Raw genomic sequence first — 20,771 nt, forward strand, 5'->3', positions numbered from 1 at the left:
CAGAGAACAATACAATTGTATTATTTTCAAATATGACACAAAGGTTGGCAAATTCAGCAAAGCATTGACACAAACTGGAAGGTTTAGTGCTGCGCTTGAACTTCCTTTACGGTGCTCCTAAGTGGGTGCGGCCGTGACACTATGGCGCAGTGCAGCACGTGTAAGACAACTGCTGCTGTCGAGATGCTCCAGAGCCTACCAGGCGTGTCGCAACGCAGATGTGATGACAATTACCGCCCCTGGTGCTGGAAATCGACTGGAAACCGTCAAAAACAGCGAAATTAGAGTTAGTATACCAGCAGTAGCACCACGGCAACACGCAAGGAAATTGCGGTATCAGACCGCACATGCGTTGCATGCCACGGCACCTTCGCGTTGCGCATTTCCAGTTTATCTCTTTTTATTTAGCGTGAGGCGCTAACGCTTGTAAATATGATTTTGCTAGAGGAAACATGGCGGTGTATACCCGGCATGGTCTGCCAAATCGTCTTCCTGCACTGTTTGCTCCAATCTTTTCCAAGGAAAGGTTGTATTTTCTTTAGATTTGAGTGATGAAGCTGCGAGATCGCAATATTAGTGACAACTGGGTGCTGTTCTAAAGTTCCATTCTCAGTTTATTTTTCAATGCGATTGTCATGCTTTGCCTAATTTCGGTCACCTTTTATCCAGCTTCTTAGGTAACTCAGGGTCCTAGTTGCCTACTAGCATGGCTGACTATGTATCGTCCCATGGCTGTCATGCTTTCGTCGTCCGTTCCTCATCGTCATTCAAGCTTCGTCAACAGACTCGTCATCCCATTGTTGTCATGGCTTGACTCCTAACAACTGGACTAGGGGCTATGTAGATGCTTACCGCAATCACTTAGGAACATCTGGCAGGCATCCGGACTCTCCAGTAGTCATGGACCGTATAATGTAAAACTTTTCCAATCAGTTTTTATTGTAATCTCCTGACGTCAAATTTGCGTAAGCGCCGACGCAAGCGCCCGGCGGTTACCCACAGGGTTATCTGAAAAGACCAATCAAATGCTCTCCTCGTTTATAGGAGGTCACGTTTGTTTGCATTAAGAATGAATAACATTGCCTACACTGAGCGGATTGTCTCATCTAATTGGCAGACAAGAGGCAAAGAGCACGCTGAAGTGGAGAGGGATTCGATGGGGCTAAGCCAGTTCACTGAAAATCGATAATGCGATGAAGAAGGTGGTACCGGCGTCTGCGATTGGTCCACTTTCCCTGACTAGCTTGCGCTGGCTCGTCGAAAATCGCGGTGGTATGCAAGGGAAGGTTAAGCTTGCAGCTAAGACGGATCCTCGTTAAAGAAGAGTTGGCCGAGTGAAGTCATTAAACGTGCCGAAATGCTCGAAAACGTTACGGGGTCACGCAAAAAGCTTTATTGTACACAAATAAACCCATGCTTGCCGACAGGTGCGAGATAGCCACTGCCTGTGCGATCGGCGGCAGCCATCTTTTATTCCTTTCGGAACGGCACCGCCTGCGGCTATTCAGAAGAAAATTAAGTTGTGTTCGGCATATTAATGCATCTTTCACACGTGGACGTCGCTTTGACGCGGTGAGTTTTTGCGGTTTTGTGACGTCGCGCAACAGGCAGGTGAAGTGGGTTGCAGCCAGAAAGCTTTTGACCAATTGCAGAGGACTAACGACGGAAATGCGTCGAATCAGAAATAAATATTTTTCTTTTGTTCGGTAAAATCATGCATAATCAGTGTGTACACATCATATGAGATGGGGAGCTATTGCGGTTAAATGGCGAAATGAAGATCTGAAAGACGCACTTAAAGATCCGTACAGTCCGTTTAGAAGGTGATAAATGGTGGTATATCGGTGCGAATGTCTGGCGGCTATGACTACTTCAAGAGGTTCTAGAAACCCCCTTAAAGCAGCTTAGAAGAATGCTCTCTTGAAATGAGGGGAAGGGGATATTCATCCGCAGTAGTGACGGCATTCAAAGCTCGATAATCACCACAAGGCCACCAGTCTCCATTGTACTGTTTTGGAACCAGTTGGAGACGGCACTAATTGCTGGAGGAAGGACGAATAACGCTGTAGCATGTGTTCAAACTCACGGCGGGCGACTCCCAATCTACGTCCAGCAACGCTCCTCCTTGGCCGGGCGGAGACAGGAGGGCCGGTGGTGGCGATATTATGCGTCACCTTGTCTTTCACAGGAAGCGCACCGTTTTGGGGCTTCGTGAGTTGCGGGTACTCAGCAAATATATTGTACGTCGAGACCGGCGGAAACGTATGAATGCCAGATGAGGTGAGGTTGTACTGCAGACGAATTACATCGAGGAATGTGACGCTATCCTTTAGGCGCCGATCACGAGCAGTGGCATCTAGGCTGAAATGGCTGAGGAAGTCCGCTTCCACTATGGCAAAGCTGACGTCGGCGATCACAAACACCCATCTCTGCAAGCGCCCGAGTCCGATTACTAGCGTTATTGACCGGAACGGATACGATACGCGAAGGCAGCGTTGTTCACTGCATGGATCATGGGTGTGGACTTGCAGCGTTGGCGATCTGCGGCAGTGGCGGAAACGATGGGCAGCTCGGCTGCGTCGTTGACGAGGAGGCGGGTGCCGCTGATGCGGTCGACTACGAAGATAGGCGGCTTGCGCGAAGGTCGTTGTCGCAGGCAGCCGTTAGCGACTGGCTGGTGCGTAGCCGTCCACAAATAAGGCTGGATGCAGTGACTTGCTTGTTCGCGAAAGTGACGGTGATAACAGGACAACTACCGCAGCGAGTCTCTAGGTGTGCTGCGAGAATGTGCAGGCGAATGGTTCCGCGGAAGTTGATCTACAACGTCGCCACCCCTCGTCAGCTTCTCCAGTGCCCTGGTAAGGCGGTCGACTGTTTCCTCCAGGCGCGAGAGTCGGTCTCCTGGCTCCGAGGCTCTCGCAGCGGTGATAGGTAGCTGCGCCGCAGATGAGGAGTAGCATATGCAGTCAGTGAGTGCAGCTAGCTGATCGAAACTCGTCTCGTCGGAAGCCGCCAGCACCATGCGTTCGGACTGTGGGAGGCGCCGCAAGAACAGCTCGTGCAAAAATAGAAGCTTGCTCTCGTTTGCAGAGTGGCCACCCATCAACTGATGCAAACGGTGCTGGAATTGTGACGGTCGTTGTTTTCCGAGTTCCTCGGAGAGGAACTGTTGGAGCCGACTTGTTGCAGTGGCTCGAGGTGCTGCAAGACCGTGCGTTTCAGGTTGTCGTATGCTGAGGCCTAAGGTGTACCCGCTAGCAAGATGTCGATGGCATCGGCGATGCAGCAGGGTAGCGCTGCGACGACGTGCAGGTACTTTGCTTTCTGTGAAGTGATGCGCGGGAGTTGAAAACGGGCCTCTACTTGCATACACCAAACTCGTGGGTTGTGCCACAAGCTGGGAAGCTGAAGATCTGCGTCGATGGCAGGAGACGTAATCCTGGCATCTTCTCTATTAGCAGGAGTAGGACAGCGTCGTCCATGTCTGTGTTTGAAAAAAAACGTAAATGTCCTGGGTCACCATTTCTTGAGAGCACGGCATAGCGGAGGCATGTAATACGCATTTTGACAGGTTGAGAACGATAAACCGACTGGCTTTATTGCACAGTAAAAGCAAGTTTGCCGAGTGGCGCCCCAGTCGGGCAGCCACCTAACTTCCGAGAAAGAGCAGGCGGAAACGACCCGAACGTGGAGGCCAGGCGAGGTAACTGGATTTCGCAGAAGCGGGGGACCACGTATAGTGACGGACGATCGCTACACATGCAATAAATTTAACTGAGCAGGTTGCACATACAAATCATCAACCAATGTAAGTGTCGCCTATTCAACAAGTTTTCAAGAGGCTGTTGTCTTGAGTATTTTGTAGATGGCTGCAGTCTCCCGAAAATTTTCAAAGTAGGTACCACTTGGCATTCAAAGAAGGGAATACAAATGTTCTTCAGGTAAAGTTCTACCTAGAATTAGGCAATTGCGGCACTGCAATGGCACAGCTGCAATGACATAGCATTGCTACAACAGCATTTTCTATGGTAAACTGAAAGCTCCAGTTGCTAACGAGATCACATGGCTAATTCAGAATTGGTGAAGGCTTGAGCTTATACCTACAATACCATTACAGGCAGGCGTTACGTTACAGCGCACCCAAGAGTGGCGCCAGTCAGAATATGATTTAACCTGTGTAGATATGCCGTGGCGGCAGCCGTCTTGTTATGCATGTTGTCTCACTTGTAAATATTGTAAACACATCGTTTCATGTGACTATTCCAATGTAACAATATTTGTTTCATTAGCTAATGAATTCATTGTTATTGAGCCAAGGTTATGAGTTGGTGCACATGCTTAACGGGCAAAAACGGCGTTTGTTTAACGATATTAAGATACCGTCATTCTCAAATGGCTTTCCCAGTCCTGTCACCGCTAGGGCGGTTCAATTTGCTTAGAAATTCATCGATAATTTTAAATAACCAATAAACGACATACCAGCAACGAAAACGGGTACCTGCTTCGTGTGAGCTCACCATGAGTCAATGACGTCATTTCCTACACTATCATAATTTAAACACGCAGAACGCGTGCCAAACACGCAGCACACGTGGCGCTAACGCCAAACAAGCGAAGCTGATCATGTCTCCTGACGACACAGGGAGCATTTAGAGTTTCCTAACTAGACAGCGGTGATTTAAGCGACGATGTCGGAGGCAGTGGCGGTGTATTCTGTGACGTAACAAACACAAGGTGGCCAGTAGAAAGTCATGAAGCTTAGAACGACAGAAAGCTGAGCCAGGTGGTAAGGAATCATAATGTCAAGAAGGAGCAAGACGAGCAGACACGGACACAAGAGAAGTGGACAATACGATTGGTTGCGTTCCTGTTGCCCACTTCTCTTCTCTTGTGTCCATGGCTACACGCGTTACCCCTTCTTTGTATTATGAAAGCCAACAGTCGGGAACGCAACCAATCTTAAAAATTTTGTTTGACGAAGATATGACTTGCAGCCATATAGTTTGGCACAGATTATCACAGTGCAAAATGGAAGGTATATTCAAAATTTTATTTAGATGAGCGGACAACGAAAAATCGCCAGAGTTCCTCTTTAAGCGAATATGCACATATGATATTGCAGCAGTCTGCCGTTGCAGCTTGGTATCGCGTCACTTGAGAACCACACCCATGAAAGCGGGAGCGCAGCGAAATGGCCTCTGTGACCTCCCGTGTGCACTGCACGCATCCGGCACAGTGATTCGCTTCCTAGGCGACCAAAGCACGCGACACAGCCTCCCATGTACGAAATTATCCGTAATTTCCACCGCAGCGCAGCTGAGACGAGCCTATATACCGCGACACCATGCATTCACAAGCAGGGCATCGCGTTTTGTACTACCCGAAACCTATAAGCGCGGCACAGAGGGCTCTGTCGACTGGCGTTTCCGCAGCGTCGCCTGGGCAGCTTCAGGCCAATGTGAGCTTGTCATGGCTTCTTACATTCACAAGAGCAGTGTGGTCTGGCAAAATGCTTCTTCGCAGGGCACAACATTCCAGTGCACTTTCGATATCACCCAACTTTCCTATATCGGTCAGTTCATCCAGTATTGCAATCTGATTTTCTTGTTCCACCTTCGGAGCAGAAACCGGTGTAGTGATATGTTCTAGAACACAGTTTCCTGACTTAAATGGTTTTACAAGGTTGTAAAATACAAGTGAGTTGATTATAAAGAATAACAGCGCAGCGGTAGGGTGATCATTCGTTGCAGAATATTGTCTGACAATGCGAAACAAAGTCCAACTTTGTGGCAGCTGAAATTTAATTTGCATTAAGTACGTACTTGAAGCCAGTGCTGTTGAAGTATGAGAGCAAGTCCAGCGTGATTTCGGTTGTCACTCGCACGTCGTCAGTGGTAGTTGAGCTAAGAAAGCCTCCAACTGTTCTACGAGGCGTCCACTCGGGATAGTTCATATGGCATCGTGCTGTTTACTGCACTATACTGGTATACAAAGGACAAAAAAGATGTTTGTCAGTCTACTTTTTTCCACATTTCTATAACAGTATAGCACAGGAAACAGAACGCCGTCAGCTGTTGCCTTTGCGTACTCTCCCGATTTCCTCAGATACTGCAGGAGCTCTTTTAGAAGCATGTAGTTCTAAACAGATAATCTACTTGGCTACAGGCAGCCAAGTAGACGACAGCAAAGAGCGTAACAGTAGGCCAGTGTTCCTGTATATTCTCTCCTTAGATTGATGTCATGAGCGTCCCCTTTGGAACAGGGCAGTGTGATTGCGCCACCAAGCTCTTGCTACTATACTGCTTATAGTAGGATACAGCTTTATTAAAGCAGCAGTTGGCAACCAAAGCACATGGGCCCCGCGGGGTTGTTACTCCGCCAGCCAATAACAGAAGAAAACAAAATTGTGTTCATGCGACCATTTCAAAATGACGTCTTACTTGATATCTCTGGAGCGTCTGGTGTTCTTGAAGAGTTTTTTCATCGGCGGAAGCGATGAGGTGTGTAACAGACATGGACACAGTGTATAGAGTCAGAGCATTTCTCTCTTCAAAAGTGCGCGGTATAGTTCACTTCACTGCTGGCTCCGTTTTACTCACGAAACTTCACGGCCAACTGAACTGAAAGTTGGCAATAAATAGATGCAGCGAAAAAAGCGTTTTATGTCAGTTCAATAATGAAATTGGCTTTCACCGTTCCGCTATAATAGAGGAGTGAAAACGTACGAAATGATCCGCTTGTAATTATATTTTTGTGGTTACCGCCTTATTTAGTCAACAGGGAAAGCTTGAACTATTTGCAGCCTCGAGGAAGAACAATGGCTGAAGGTTATGAGGCCGTGGGCTGGGCTTCACTGCAGACTTGAGTTGTATTCGACTATAATGTCCTGCCTTTGTTAAAACACACAAAAAAAGAAAAAAAGAACCATGATGAACTCCCATAACCAAACTTTCTGACGCCCTGTCGTCAACTTTGTTGTTCTACGTTTCCGTTTTTTATTGTTTCCCTCGTTTTCTTCCACCAATCTTCCAATCGCCTCTTACTAATCTCTATTGCGGACATGTTTAATTTCCTCCTGCTCTCGCTGAACCCAAGGGCTTCAAGGAAGCCAATGGTGCCTAAAGCGACCGCTGCGCAGATACCTTTAAATTCTAATAAAACGTGCTCCATTGTTTCCCTAGCCTTCTTTTTGGGGAGCATGTAGCAGCACCCTCTGCGCTTTCATTCACGAAGCATCCCGCCCGCTACATACTGCGCGGCGCGCGGACGCGGCAGGCTATAGCCAATATTCTAGGGCTGATACCCTTGGAAACTCGACTGGAAGGTCGTCTGCGCACAATAAAAGGTAGACACGCTTTGCTATGCCCTTAACGTAAGTCACATCGTGTTTTTTATGGGTTCGCTGGCGCAGATACTTAAAATGCAGAAGTGATGTGTGCTTTTCTCAACTTTTCTTGCCGCGAGGTGGCGTCGCATCACAGAAGCGTCTTCCAGACGGTTCGAAACGCGTTCCATTACTTGGCCTCGAAGCTGTCCCGGCTGTCTCCTAAGCTGTCTACGTAGGCTCTCTCCGAAGCTGGAAAGAATTGGAACACACCCTATAAGAGCCGGCTTCGGCTCTTATAGAACCAGCTTCGGCTGGACACGACCGAGTACCCAATGTTTTTCCGATGCAATAGTGTCCTTCGAGGGCAGGGTTAAATTTAGACTTTGCAATGGAGTGTGACTCCTTTCCGAAACTACGCAGCAGAAAACGCTTTTAAAAAACAAAGGGGCGCATAAAGTTATGTTTATCTTTAAACGAGGGGTCCTTCTACCATTCCTTCTTGTATGCGCGTGTATAAGGAACTGTACTTCGCCGACTTGCCGATGCTGAGTTTGAGAAGGCTGTATACAAGGGTTTTCTTCCCAGGTTTCTCAGCCAGACGACTAGGGCAGCCAGAGCAAGTTCGTGCCGTGCAAGTTACATGTCGCTATAACTCTTACCAGGTTTAGTCCAACCAGAATCTCTGAGGAAGCCAGTGCCTTATTCATTGGCTGTTAGCGCTACACTAAGTGGAAGCCATGAATGCAACGCCCTACCATGCTTTACACAGCGCACTCTGCTGAGAAAAGCTTTCCCCATCAAAAGTTGCCAATGTTCTCACTTGAACACCATGCACATGCACTGCTCTCGCGAGCACGTAGACCGCAACTGGAGCAGGAGGGGAATCAGATATCGGTTCGGAAAGCGAACCGTTCACTTCGCCCCTTGCGCCACTAATAGTGCCACTCCCAGACCGGAGGTGCAAGAAAAGGAGGACGCGACCAATAGAGGAAAGGGTGCTACCTCTGAAGTGTAACTCATCATATGACGAGCTATTCGAGGAAGTGCAGAATTTTTCTGCTTGCTGAATATGTATGAAACATAAATTAAATATTACACGGCCAGTTCTTAAGTATAAACGTGTAGTGCCGAACTATATAAAGAAGGGCAGCCAAGTAAGAGGTCTCCACAATATCTTCCGTTCCTGACTGTGTAGTTTTATCAGCCAAAAGAAGGAGTGGTGAACCAGCCTAGGTTGAATCTTTCTGATTGCTGAACGGCGATCTGCGAGCTATGCACGCGGGCGATAGCACTCAAAATTCGACCTCACAATGCAAATATATCCTTGGCAATGGCATTGAAGCTGAGGTCACGGGAAAGCTGACCCAGCCCTTCTATCGGACAACTCATTAATTGCGAGAGCAACTTCGTGGACAGTGTCAGCAGCAGAGATCTACGCCATTCGGATGAATGCTTCGCTTCCGACCGATCTCTGGGAGTTGCAGGTCAATGGCGTTGAACTGCACCGCGGAATTTCTTGCTCTGCGTGGAATGACCACTAGTACGCTTGTAGTCTCTGCCAGTTGATGGCGTAGCCTACAAAAAGTCTAATTAGAAAGGTGACAGGGGCGGTGAAAATCATTATCCATCATTTATTCGAACGCGTATCGCACTTCCAGCGCAGTCAACACCGAAAAAGCAGCGCCAAGCAAATGTCAAAGGCATGTAATAGCATCTGGTGCAACCAACGCACGACCGCCTGCGCGGCTCCGGGGTCGTGCGACCGGCGCGCGCGGCCAGGGTTGCAAGCCAACAGATAAGCCACAGCAAAGGAACACAAAGCGCACTACCCCTTCGCCGGTTCCGCTCTTCGCCAAAGACGGGTTTGCTTTCGAAATGATTGACATATGCGTGACGTGATGATAATTTGCGCTGCCGCCCCGCTGTCTCTGACGGCCTCTGACGCGAGCAAAATTTTGACCAATCAACTGAGGCCAAATGAAGCGTTCCCCTTCCAAACCGTTATAAGGTTCGGCCGGATCACACGTAGTAGTAACGGTCAAGAAACCAGCAAAACTGCGAATGACGAAACTAGTGTTTGATAGGGCGAACCTGCGCCCTGGAAAACAGGCTACACTCAAACAACAACGATAGCGGCCAACACAGTCGGCAATCGTCGAAAATCTGATCTGCCGCTCAAGCGTGTTAGTTGTACATGAGTCATCGAAGGTTCCAGAGTAGTTGCTGGTGCCCACGTGTCTTCCAGAACGTACTACAGAATTCGCGTCACGTATAGAATCAGATTATACACTCTTTGCTGACAATAGACAACGCATAGAACCATCGGTAACATTCCAGTTAGTTCTAATAGGCAGGCGTGTCCTGCGCTGAGAGATATCTTTAAACTGTTAGTGGGCGTAAGCAGTCCCCCAGAAAAGGATAAATAAGTACACGTGTCAATGTCCCTGTCATAAAAAGCACCGTCCCGATGCTACATACACGAGCGCAAGAAACCAAAACACATGCAGTAAAGAGAAATAAAAACAAAGAAACGAAGTCCCAGAGTTAGCGTGGGTAGAAGGGCTTAAGGCGCGCAACATGGACTATTTGACGCCGTGAGCGGCGCCGCTGTGATTGCGAAATGCCGTCTGACACGACCTCATTGTCCAGTGGGCTGCTACTCGACGAAACGTCATCGAAGGTAGTGTCGGCGGTCAGTATTTTGCGGGTTCTTGATCCGCAGGCGGGTGAACTCTCGGGCTTCTTGGGTGTACTGGAGATAGGCGGTGACGTCAAGTTCATTGTCACAATCCGCCCAGGTTCGTGAACAAGGGAGGGCTCGAGGCACCCTCGGTTAGATGGACGCTCTGTAGCGTGGTGGTGCTGAACTATGACTGACCGCCGAGCAGCTGTGCTCGTCGGTCTTTATTGCGGCGCAGTGGCCACTGTTGCCTACCGCGCCTAGCAGGCCACCAAGCCTGGCGGGCCAACAAAGATGACGCCCAAGGGGGCGTCATATGCTTGCTACACCCCCTTACCTCCAGTTTGTTTGTCGACAACAAAAACTTGCAAGTTCAACGTACGAGGCTCTGCCTCCATTCTAGCCGGGTCGACAGTGCCTGCTACCCAAGCGAGTAATGGTCCCGTGGCCTCCGCCGTCGAGTACTCCGCCTGGGGGGCGCTGGGAGCTGTCAAGGAGAGTGGACGTATTTCCCGTTGGCTCCATCGAATCGATCTCCTGTCGCCAAAAATTTGTTCTGCACCGCCCGAAATCAGTTGGACTACATCTGTGAAGTTACCACGAACCCGTGAATTCTTATCTAGGTGAGACAATTTGTCGCAGTTCTCCGGGACTTTAGTCTTCAACCACGCGAACGCCGTAGGTGAAGTAGCCGCGGACGCAGCACCAGACGCGGCCTCCATGGCTCTCGTACGGGGCTATGACCCAGACAGCATGCGATAAGTGCAGCTCTCGACCGCGGAGACGCCAGTTTTTGATGAAATTACGGAGTATACCATCCAGAAAAAGAAGAGCGGGAGCGAGCAACCTCGACGCGCGCGCCTTCCGAACATCAAGGCAGCCACGGTGGTGGTAGTGACGGCCACGTCACCACTCTGTCTCTTGGCAATCAAGCTCAAAGTAAACGCTGGAAGCCACAAGTTACGCCCAAATTCGGAGCGGAAGATGCTTTGGTCATCATCAAGCCAAAGGGAACTCTCGACCTCGCACAATTTAAGGGCAGCAACTAGATCGGGGAAGCAATGTACGCTGCCACCGGCATTCCGCGGGCGTCGCAGGTGCTCGCTATGTGGCCGGCCTGGGACCAGAATATAATTATTATTGGCATCAAGAGCGCCCAACTTATTCGTCAGGTCCTTGGGATCGGACAGCTACAACTCGATGGACAGGCCTGAGTGGTTGAAGCCTACCTCAAGTCATCGGGCAACACAAGCCATGGTGTTATTCAAGTGGATCCCAGAGCCACTGAAGCAGATATTGCTCAAGCCATTTATTCGCCAGAGGCTCCAGTAGTAGGAGTCGGAAAATTAGGAGAGACCAACGTAGCAGTGATCACGTTCGAGGGCCGCAAGGTGCCTTTCAACGTTTATTACTGGTGAGAAGCTGTGCCGGTTCGCCTCTACCACAAAACGACGCCAGCCTGCCGCCGCTGCGGCACGATTGGACATCGCGCCGATGTTTGCCCTAATCCGCAGGCCGGTCGATGCCAGGCTTGCGGCGAGACGAATCTAGAAGAGGGCCACGAGCGTCAACACAGCTGCCTCATTTGCGGAGGCCCTCATGCCCCGGGATCACTTCAGTGCACTCAAAACTACAGGAGAGGCGGTGCTGGAACTGGGGCCAGGCGGAAGCCCGTCAATGGAAAAGCCAATCAGCAACATCACTCCAGGAACGCTGCAGGGAGCGAAGCCCCCGACCTGCAAGCTCGGACGCAAGGGGAGACCCCTTCGCCTCGACCGCGTGCGGGAGCCTTCAGAAGGGGCCCTAGAGAGGGTGGTGGTCGAGCAGACAAGCACGACGGGCCAAAGGCAGAACACAGTCCCGGAAACAAAACGAGCAGCAACAAGACGAGCTGGGCCAGTGTGGTCGCCTGCCCTTCCCTCACGTTGTCTAATGAGAAACTTAGAGCGGAGAACGAAAGGCTCAAACTAGAAATACAAAATCTTAGAGAGAAGACGGCAGTGAACGATCCAGGAAACTCTAGAGCACTTCAGGTACCCTCAGCTCAGGCGATGGAGGAGGACAACCTTCCCCCGCTGCCGTCAGGTAGTGCAACTAAGTCACGACCTCGTATGACTCAAATCGGCCGTGGAGCGTAGGGCGGTAGCGTAGCGTTGGCGGCTGCACCCTCGATTCAGGAGCGTACGACATGCGCAGATGTGGACGCAATTACAAAGGAATTCTGTGCATGTATGGAAAACATGGAAAAGCGCTTCGGCAGGAAATCGTGAAGAATTTCGCATGCTACGAAGCCTACAGGCTAGCGTAGAAAGAATTGAAGAGACGCTACGCAAAAAAAAATGAGCAAAACTTACAAGGAATGACAGAGCAGACGATTCATAAAATGTTAGAGCCGCATCTCTCAAAACTCCATGCTTACGAGATTTAGATCGTCCATAAGTTACAAGAATTTGCTGAATGCTCGCGCACTAAGACACCCAGATTGACAGGAAAAATAAATGCTAGGCAGATTGCGTCTGATGATGCGCTTGACCTGAGTATAGAACAAGGACTGACCTCTTCCTGTTTGCAATATGGCTCGTCAAACTAAGCTAACGATATTGCCATAGAACTGCAGGGGTTCTAAACGTAAGCGGGAATCCATTCAACAGTATGCGGACTGTCTAGATGAGAGGCTGGATCTAATCGCGTTACAGGACGTTAAAGTGTCAGTTAAACTCAGGTCGTACACTACGCATCAAACTAACACTTCGACTTGCATACTTTTACATAAAGACAGTATGGCTTCAACCATAGACCTCGAACTTAATGCTGAAATAGAACATGTGTTTATTCGTATTCTCCCTAACACTCGTTCCAGTAAAGGGACGTACGTACTTAACATATACAGCCACCCGAAACACAGGACAGCAGTCTTTGACGAAATTTTTCGGAAAGCAGCGCAGGCTGCAAAAACCGCGCCTCTCATTATAGTGGGGGATTTTAACGCGCACAGCTCTCTTTGGGGTTACAACACTGCGTACGTAAAAGGCAGGAAATTGGCAGCAGCAATTTAGGATATGGCCCTTACTATTCTGACGGACCCGCAGCAGCCTACAAGAATAGGCAATAGCGTGTCAAGAGACACATGCCCCGATTTAACGCTAGTCAAAAATGTTAAAAATTGCGAGTGGCAAAATACGTACGAAACATTAGGCAGTGTTTATTATATATTCCCAATTCGCCTAGACCACAACAAGCATCGTAAACGCAGGGGACAAGCCCGGCTTGCGGATTGGTCGCTTTTTCGAGAGTCCAAGGGTCGTCAACTCGACTCGCCTACTGAAGATTATGAGCAATGGGCTGAGTCGCTGCTAGCTGCCAGAGAGAAAGTCACGAGAACGCTGCACACATCAGACGATCTCCTGGCAGTTGACAACCACCTGCTCCACCTCTGGGAGGCCAGGAGAAGCCTCACGCGAAGGTGGAAGAAGCAAAAACACAATCGCAAACTTAAAATCAAGATCGCCGAAACTACAGGACAAGCAGAGGAATACGCGTGGACTAAGCTTAGCCAAGAACAACTGGCTAATCAAGTGCGACTCATTGAGAGGCGGGCTTGGCGTCAAGTCCACGTGGATCCTCCTGCGATGCCTCATCAAGTCCAGCAAGACGAGCGGAAAGCAGCAGCGGAACCTCAAGAGAGCCCTCCATGGTGTTGCGTACTCCAGGGTAGCGTACCGTACTGCTGCCAAGAAGTAGCGGCGCCTGCCTAACGAAGCTCGACCCACATTACTTATTGGGTAGCGTGGCGTTGTCGGCGGGCTGCAGGCATCCGGTAGATCATGGCGACCAAGCAGGGGCGAGACGATTTGCTAGTGCGAAACTTGCACTGTTTATTCAAAGGTAGTTGAAAGAAAATAAGAAAAGCATGAAGTATGAAGTCTCAAGTAAGAAGTATATCAAAGTACATTTCGGAGCCCCTTAAATAGCTCTCTACAAGTGTGGGAGGGATCTTGCTTCCATCGATGACACGTGACAGGCACGGAGAGAGGCCCCTCCTCCTGCAATACCAAGCACGGGTAGGAGAGGTCGATCCTCTCATCGACGAATCCGGGGAGAAGGTCGGGTGAATGACCCCTCCGGTGCACGTGGGCTCCGGTTCAGAGAAGGTCGGGTGAACGACCCCTCCGGTGCAGGTGGGCTCCGGTTCAAAGAAGGTCGGGTGAATGACCCCTCCGGTGCACGTGGGCTCCGGTTCAGAGAAGGTCGGGTGAATGACCCCTCCGGTGCACGTGGGCTCCGGTTCAGGGGGGTAGGGTGAAAGACCTGTCGCCACGTGGTGTCAGACGCCAACCCTAACAGCATCTCCGGCAGGGGAGGGAGATCCCGACGTGTAGGGGCCAGCAGCCGCTGTACGAGGGATCGACGTTTCGGTACCAGGATTCCCCGTGGAGGTCACGAACCCTTCGTTCGTAGCTGGTAGATTCCGGGGAGTGGTCTTCCGTCCTTGGTGGCGCTCTTGACTTTTCTCGTTGGTCTGGTCCGGTGAAATTGGTCTTTGCCAGCAGGTCTCGCAACTTTTCGTCTCCTGCGAGGGCAAGCAATCACCCCAGAAGAGTGCCGGACCCACAACCACAAAGCAGCGAGCACACGGCCACTCTCCCCCAAGACACACCCGGCTTTTAACAAAAAAAGAAAACCCGCTACACTTTTCCCATTTCCTACGCGCGTCCTTCCCCCCTTAACACTAAAAACAGCCATTTCTTGAAAGCGTTAAGACGTGGCTATTAAAATCAGCCAACAATCGGCTTCACTTCGGAAAAACATATGAATGCACGAAAAGTATGCCCTGAAACCCGGATGAGCATGAGGCTTTCGATACTCTAGGGGCAACGACTTAAACCGTCGGCATTGCCGTTAAGCTTACCCTTCTTGTAGCGAATATCGAAAGTGTACTGTTGAAGAGCCAAGCTCCAGCGCAAAAGACGACCGTTTTTCGTAGACATGGACTGCAGCCATGTGAGGGGACAGTGTTCAGTCTCTATGGTAAATCTTGAGCCAGCGATATAGCAAGCTAGCTTCGGTACCGCCAAACTACGCAGGCGCATTCCTTTTCTGATGCACTGTATGCTTCCTCACGAACTGAAAGCTTTCTACTGGCGTACAGTAGAGGGTGTTCGTTCTCGTCATCTTTCTTTTAACAGAGCACCACCCCCATGCCCCTGTCACTGGCATCACACTGAAGAATGAATGGCTTAGAGTAGTCGGGCGCGTTCAACACTGGCTGACTCGTTAGTGCGTTCTTCAACATACTAAAAGCCTTTTCTTTCGCGTCATCCCACTTTACCGTTTGTGGTTCTGTTTTTCTGAGAGCATCCGTTAAAGGACTCGCAATCTCGGAATACCGCGGAATATATCGTTGGTAATAACCAGCCAAGCCAAGGAATGATCTGATGTCCCGCTTGGTGCGTGGTTGCGGGAAGTTGTCTATCGCGGTCAGTTTAACATCGGAAGGCCGACTATGGCCTTGCCCTATTACATGACCTAGATAAGCTATCTCCGCGCGCCCTAATTGGCATTTGGGAGCCCTAACAGTTAAGTTGGCCTCTCGTAGCCGACACAACACGGTTCGCAGGTGTTGCATATGGTCCGCCCATGATGAAGAAAAGATAGCTATGTCATCGAGATAGGGAAGTGCAAAGTCCTCCATTCCTCGTCGCACCTGGTCCATAAGGCTAGAGAAGCAATATGGCGCATTTTTCAATCCAAAACTCAGGACTTTCGGACGAAAGGTTCCCATCGGGGAAATAAACGCTGCAAGCCTGCTTGCCCTCTCGGTCAACGGAACCTGCCAATACCCTTGACTAAATCGAGCGTAGAAATGAAGTTAGCACTGCTCACTTTCTCAAGCCTTTCCTCGATATGCGGTATTGGATAAGTGTGGTCCTTCGTGATTAAATTGAGCCTGCGGTAGTCGATACATGGCCGCGGCTCTTTTCCTGGGACCTCAAACAAGATAAGAGGCGAGGTATAATCACTCTCTCCTGGCTCGATTACACCTAGCTCTAACATCTTGTTTATTTCAGCGGTCATGAATTCACGTTGACGAGGCGAAACGCGATAAGCTTTCGAACGAACCGAGTCCGACGAGGTTAACTCGATATCGTGAACGATCGCAGTCGTCCTGCCCGGTGTGTCTGAAAATACGTCTTTAAGTTCAAACATGCGTTCCCTCCGTTCGGCCCTCTGATGGGGATTCAACTCCGCCTGTTCCACTTACTTATCAATGGTCTCGTGAATGCCTTTTGTCTCCGTCACGGCTGTTAACTCTGGAAAGTCGACAGGCATTTCCTCAGATTGGTTATTCAAAGAGGCTTTCACGATCAGTCGCTTTTCCCCAACTTCAAAGCGTCGCGTGCGAGCCGTCCTGTCATAGTAATGCTCTGTATTGTTTTGTGCTTTACGCATTTCCTGCTCGGCAATCATTGTGGCAGGGCTTACGTTCAATAACTTGCTGCATTCTGCTTCTCGCGACATTTCAGGCTCCGCTGCTTTCCTGGTTTTTTCATTAGCTGGCGTACTTTCCGCCTAATCCTCTATAGGGCTATCCTGTTCAGTACTAGTTGACCAATCAGCTGTCAAACCGGTTTCTTTCAGCACTGGATTTTCATTCACTGCTTTAGCCGCGAGCTCCTTTGCCTTGGAACGAGTTAGGGCTTGCACTGTTCCCTCACTAAACCCGATTCCCTTGCGTCGTAGCAAATCCTCTGATTTGTTAGAAAACAAATACGGATACTGTGGCGGAAGATGTGCCGTGACGGCGGCTTCAGTGTCCAGTACTCCGAAAGCGTCTTCAATACAAATTTTGGCCACCGGGAGACAAACACTGGAGGCCTCTACGGCTTGCCTTATCGAAGCACATTCCCCCGTGAACTGGCCTGCCTCTACGTACGACGGATGCACTACGTCCATTGTGGCTGCCGAGTCGCGAAGCACTCTACACGGTTTGCCGTTTACCACGAGGTCTCGAATGTACGGTTCCAGCAAGTTCAGATTCTCTGCGTTACTAGTTAGTGACATCAAGACTAGTTTGGCATTTCTGCATCCCACGGAGATATGCCCCGTTTGCCGGCAGTTGTAGCAAACTACTGGTTTGTTGGCCTCGAAAGTCTTTTCTGCCCTCTGTTCGGGTGACTCCTTTTCTCCTTCGCTGTCATCGTCACTACTTTTCTCTGAATCTGATCTTTCCTTTGTTTTATACCGACTCGACTTTGACCATCGTTTTGGCTTGTCGGGTCTGCATTTATTCATCTCCTCCTTAGGAGCTTCGCTGCCTTCGTCCGCACGGCGAGTTACGTACTCCTCAGCGAGATCGGCCGCTCTCGAAACAGTGTCTACGCCTGGCCTATCCTGAACCCAATACTTGATGTTTACTGGCAGCCGGCGGTAGAACTTTTCTAAGGCAACGCACTGCATTGTCTTTTCGGCATCGCCGAGTGCACCCTCTTCTCTGAGCCATTCCTTCAGGTTTACCTCCAAGGTGTACGCAAAATCTGAATATGACTCACTCTTGGTCTTCTCGATTTCCCTGAACTTTCGCCTGAATGCTTCCGCTGATAATATATACTTTCTAAGAAGGATCGCTTTGACTTCATCGAAGTCCTCTGCTTCTTCTTTCCACATGCGGGCGATAATATCAGCTACCTCACGTGGCAGTAACGTAAGCAAGCGTTGCGGCCACGTGTTTCTCGCGAATTTTGCCTTCTCACACGTGCGCTCAAACTGCACCAGGAAAGGACCTATGTCCCCTCCTACTGCGTAGCGTGCCATCAAGTCTGTCATTCTGCGCTCGCTTTCACGTGCCTCTGTGCTAGGTCTTTCGCTATTTTCTGCTTTCAGAAGCTCAATCTCTAGGCGCTTCATTTCGAGGTCGCGCTCTTCCTTTGCCTCACGTGCAGCCCGCTCGCGCTCCTCTTTTTCCTCTCTTTCTTTAATGCCCTCTAGGCATTCCGTCAGTTCCTCGTCGTATGCCCCGGTCGCTTCGATTGCCTCAATGATCTCCGGCTTTCTCTTTGATTCGACAATTTGGAGGCCCAACTCTTTGGCCAAGCTTAACAATTCCGGCTTCTTTAGTGCCTTCAAATTCATGGCTGCCCTTAGTGCTGCTAAACCTTCACTCAATACAACCTTGACATACTCAAACTTCCGTCAACGGTTTAAAGAAAAATCACTGCTATGTACTTTCCAAAAAATACGTAAAAGCCAAGTGATATCTCAGTGAAGAAAAGCCGTGCACTCACCATATGCAGTCATGATCCAGACACCTTCCTTCCGAACGTTGTTGCCAGGACGAAGAGGCTACGATCTCGTATTTGTCGTCCAATTTGGGGTCTCCAGGATTCCGTATCCCAATCGCTGCCAGCCAGTTTGTTGCGTACTCCAGGGTAGCGTACCGTACTGCTGCCGAGAAGTAGCGGCGCCTGCCTAACGAAGCTCGACCGACATTACTTATTGGGTAGCGTGGCGTTGTCGGCGGGCTGCAGGCATCCGGTAGACCATGGCGACCAAGCAGGGGCGAGACGATTTGCTAGTGCGAAACTTGCACTGTTTATTCAAAGGTAGTTCAAAGAAAATAAGAAAAGCATGAAGTATGAAGTCCCAAGTAAGAAGTATATCAAAGTACATTTCGGAGCCCCTTAAATAGCTCTCTACAAGTGTGGGCGGGATCTTGCTTCCATCGATGACACGTGACAGGCACGGAGAGAGGGCCCCTCCTCCTGCAATACCAAGCACGGGGAGGAGAGGTCGATCCTCTCATCGACGAATCCGGGGAGAAGGTCGGGTGAATGACCCCTCAGGTGCACGTGGGCTCCGGTTCAGGAGGGGGTAGGGTGAATGACCTGTCGCCACGTGGTGTCAGACGCCAACCCTAACAATGGCTATGAGGGTACGGATGAGCAGCTGGTGGCAGCCCTGACGAGCAAAAATACAGGCGGTGCTACTAACACTGAGAAAAGGTACGACGCCAGGACATGACAAAATTACGGTCGGCTTCCTCGCCAATATGAAGAAGAAGATGCTAAGCCAGCTGACAGATTGTATACATGAGTGCTGGAGAGCTGGCAAGCTGCCCCTGGCGTGGAAATCGACAGATGTCAGCTTTATCCCTAAGCCGGTTAAAGAGGTAAATATTAACAACCTCCGTCTGATTTCGCTCACTTCATGTGCCGGAAAGCTGATGGAGAAAGCAGTGCATGCTAGACTTGCAGTGTATTTGGAGGAAAACGATTACATGCCCCACACCATGTTTCGCTTCAGGGAGCGCCTATCCATGCAAGACGTACTGCTGCAGCTCAAGATGGAAGTTATTGACCCACCCAGCAAACGCAGTAGCAGAGCCATCTTAGCCCTGGATCTCATGGGCGCTTTCGATAATGTGAAGCATTCAAAGATCCTGGAGAACCTGCCAAAGTCAAAGTGTGGAAGAAGAAATTTTGAATACATCAGACTTCCTATTAGACACAAATGCTCATGTAAAAATTGGTGATTTTAGGTCGCAGCCAATTCCTATGTGCACTAGGGGTACGCCTCAAGGAGCAGTCCTCTCCCCTCTGCTCTTCAATATTGCCCTTATAAATTTGCCTGAACAACTCGATCGCATAGAAGGAATACGGCACGCCCTCTATGCAGATGACATCACGATCTGGGTGAAGAATGGGAGTCTGGGGCAGATGGAAGAGGCGCTCCAAGAGGCTGCTTCGACAGTCCAAAATATGCCGAGGAGTGCGGACTGTGCTGCTCTCCGGAAAAATCGGCACTTCTAATCATGCGCAGACGAGAAGATGAAGCCCCGGTCAAAATTATGGTTCACGACGCTGCGATCCCTGAAGTAGAGACAGTGCATAACCTGGGACTACTGGTTAAGAACAAGGGTGTCAACGCAACAATGATTACTCAACTCCGTACATCAGGCGAACAAGTAATGTGAATGATCACACGTATTAACAATATGACGAGAGGGACAATGGAGAACGACACTCTTCGGTTGGTCAAAGCCTTTATACTCAGCAGAATTTTCTATGTGGCTCCGTACCTTCGGATGAGGAGGTGCAATTTAAAGCATTTCGATGTCATGCTCAGAACAGCATATAAGAATGCACTAGGACTGTCGGTCAAAACATCTACAAAGCGCTTGTTGCAGTTGGGGGTGCACAATACAACAGATGAGATAATTGAGGCCAACCTATTAAGTCAAAATGCCCGATTGGCAGGAACGAAAACGGGGCGCAAGGTACCGGAGGACCTGAATGTCAGCTGTCCTTACTATACGGCAACAAGACATTTCGAAAGAGTGGCGGGGCGAATTCGCGGCACTACCCTTTCCTAACTACATGCACCCAGGATATCATCAAGCAAGGAGGAGGGCAAGATCCAAGAAGATGGACCAGATCTATTCTAAATTAGCGGGAGCCTTCTTCGGGGATGCTGCGGATCTGGTTGGAGGAGTTTCCACTATATCGGTGGTGCATCAAGGGCACACGCTCAATGCACTTTCTGTTCGGCACGGGGAAATTGCAGAATTGGAAGAGGTGGCAATCGCCATGGCGACTTCGCATCGTAGTTGCCAATACATCATTACAAACTCGCGAACAGCATATGGAATTACACGCGGGGCCGAATTGCACCGCTAGCTTGCAGGATCGTTAAACCATCTGGGGTCTTCGCTACGCGCAAAGAACAGATTTGGGTGCCAGGTCACGAGGGTGTAGAGGGAAATGAGTG

Source organism: Dermacentor variabilis, chromosome 2, assembly GCF_050947875.1.
Source record: "Dermacentor variabilis isolate Ectoservices chromosome 2, ASM5094787v1, whole genome shotgun sequence".
Taxonomy (NCBI): domain Eukaryota; kingdom Metazoa; phylum Arthropoda; class Arachnida; order Ixodida; family Ixodidae; genus Dermacentor; species Dermacentor variabilis.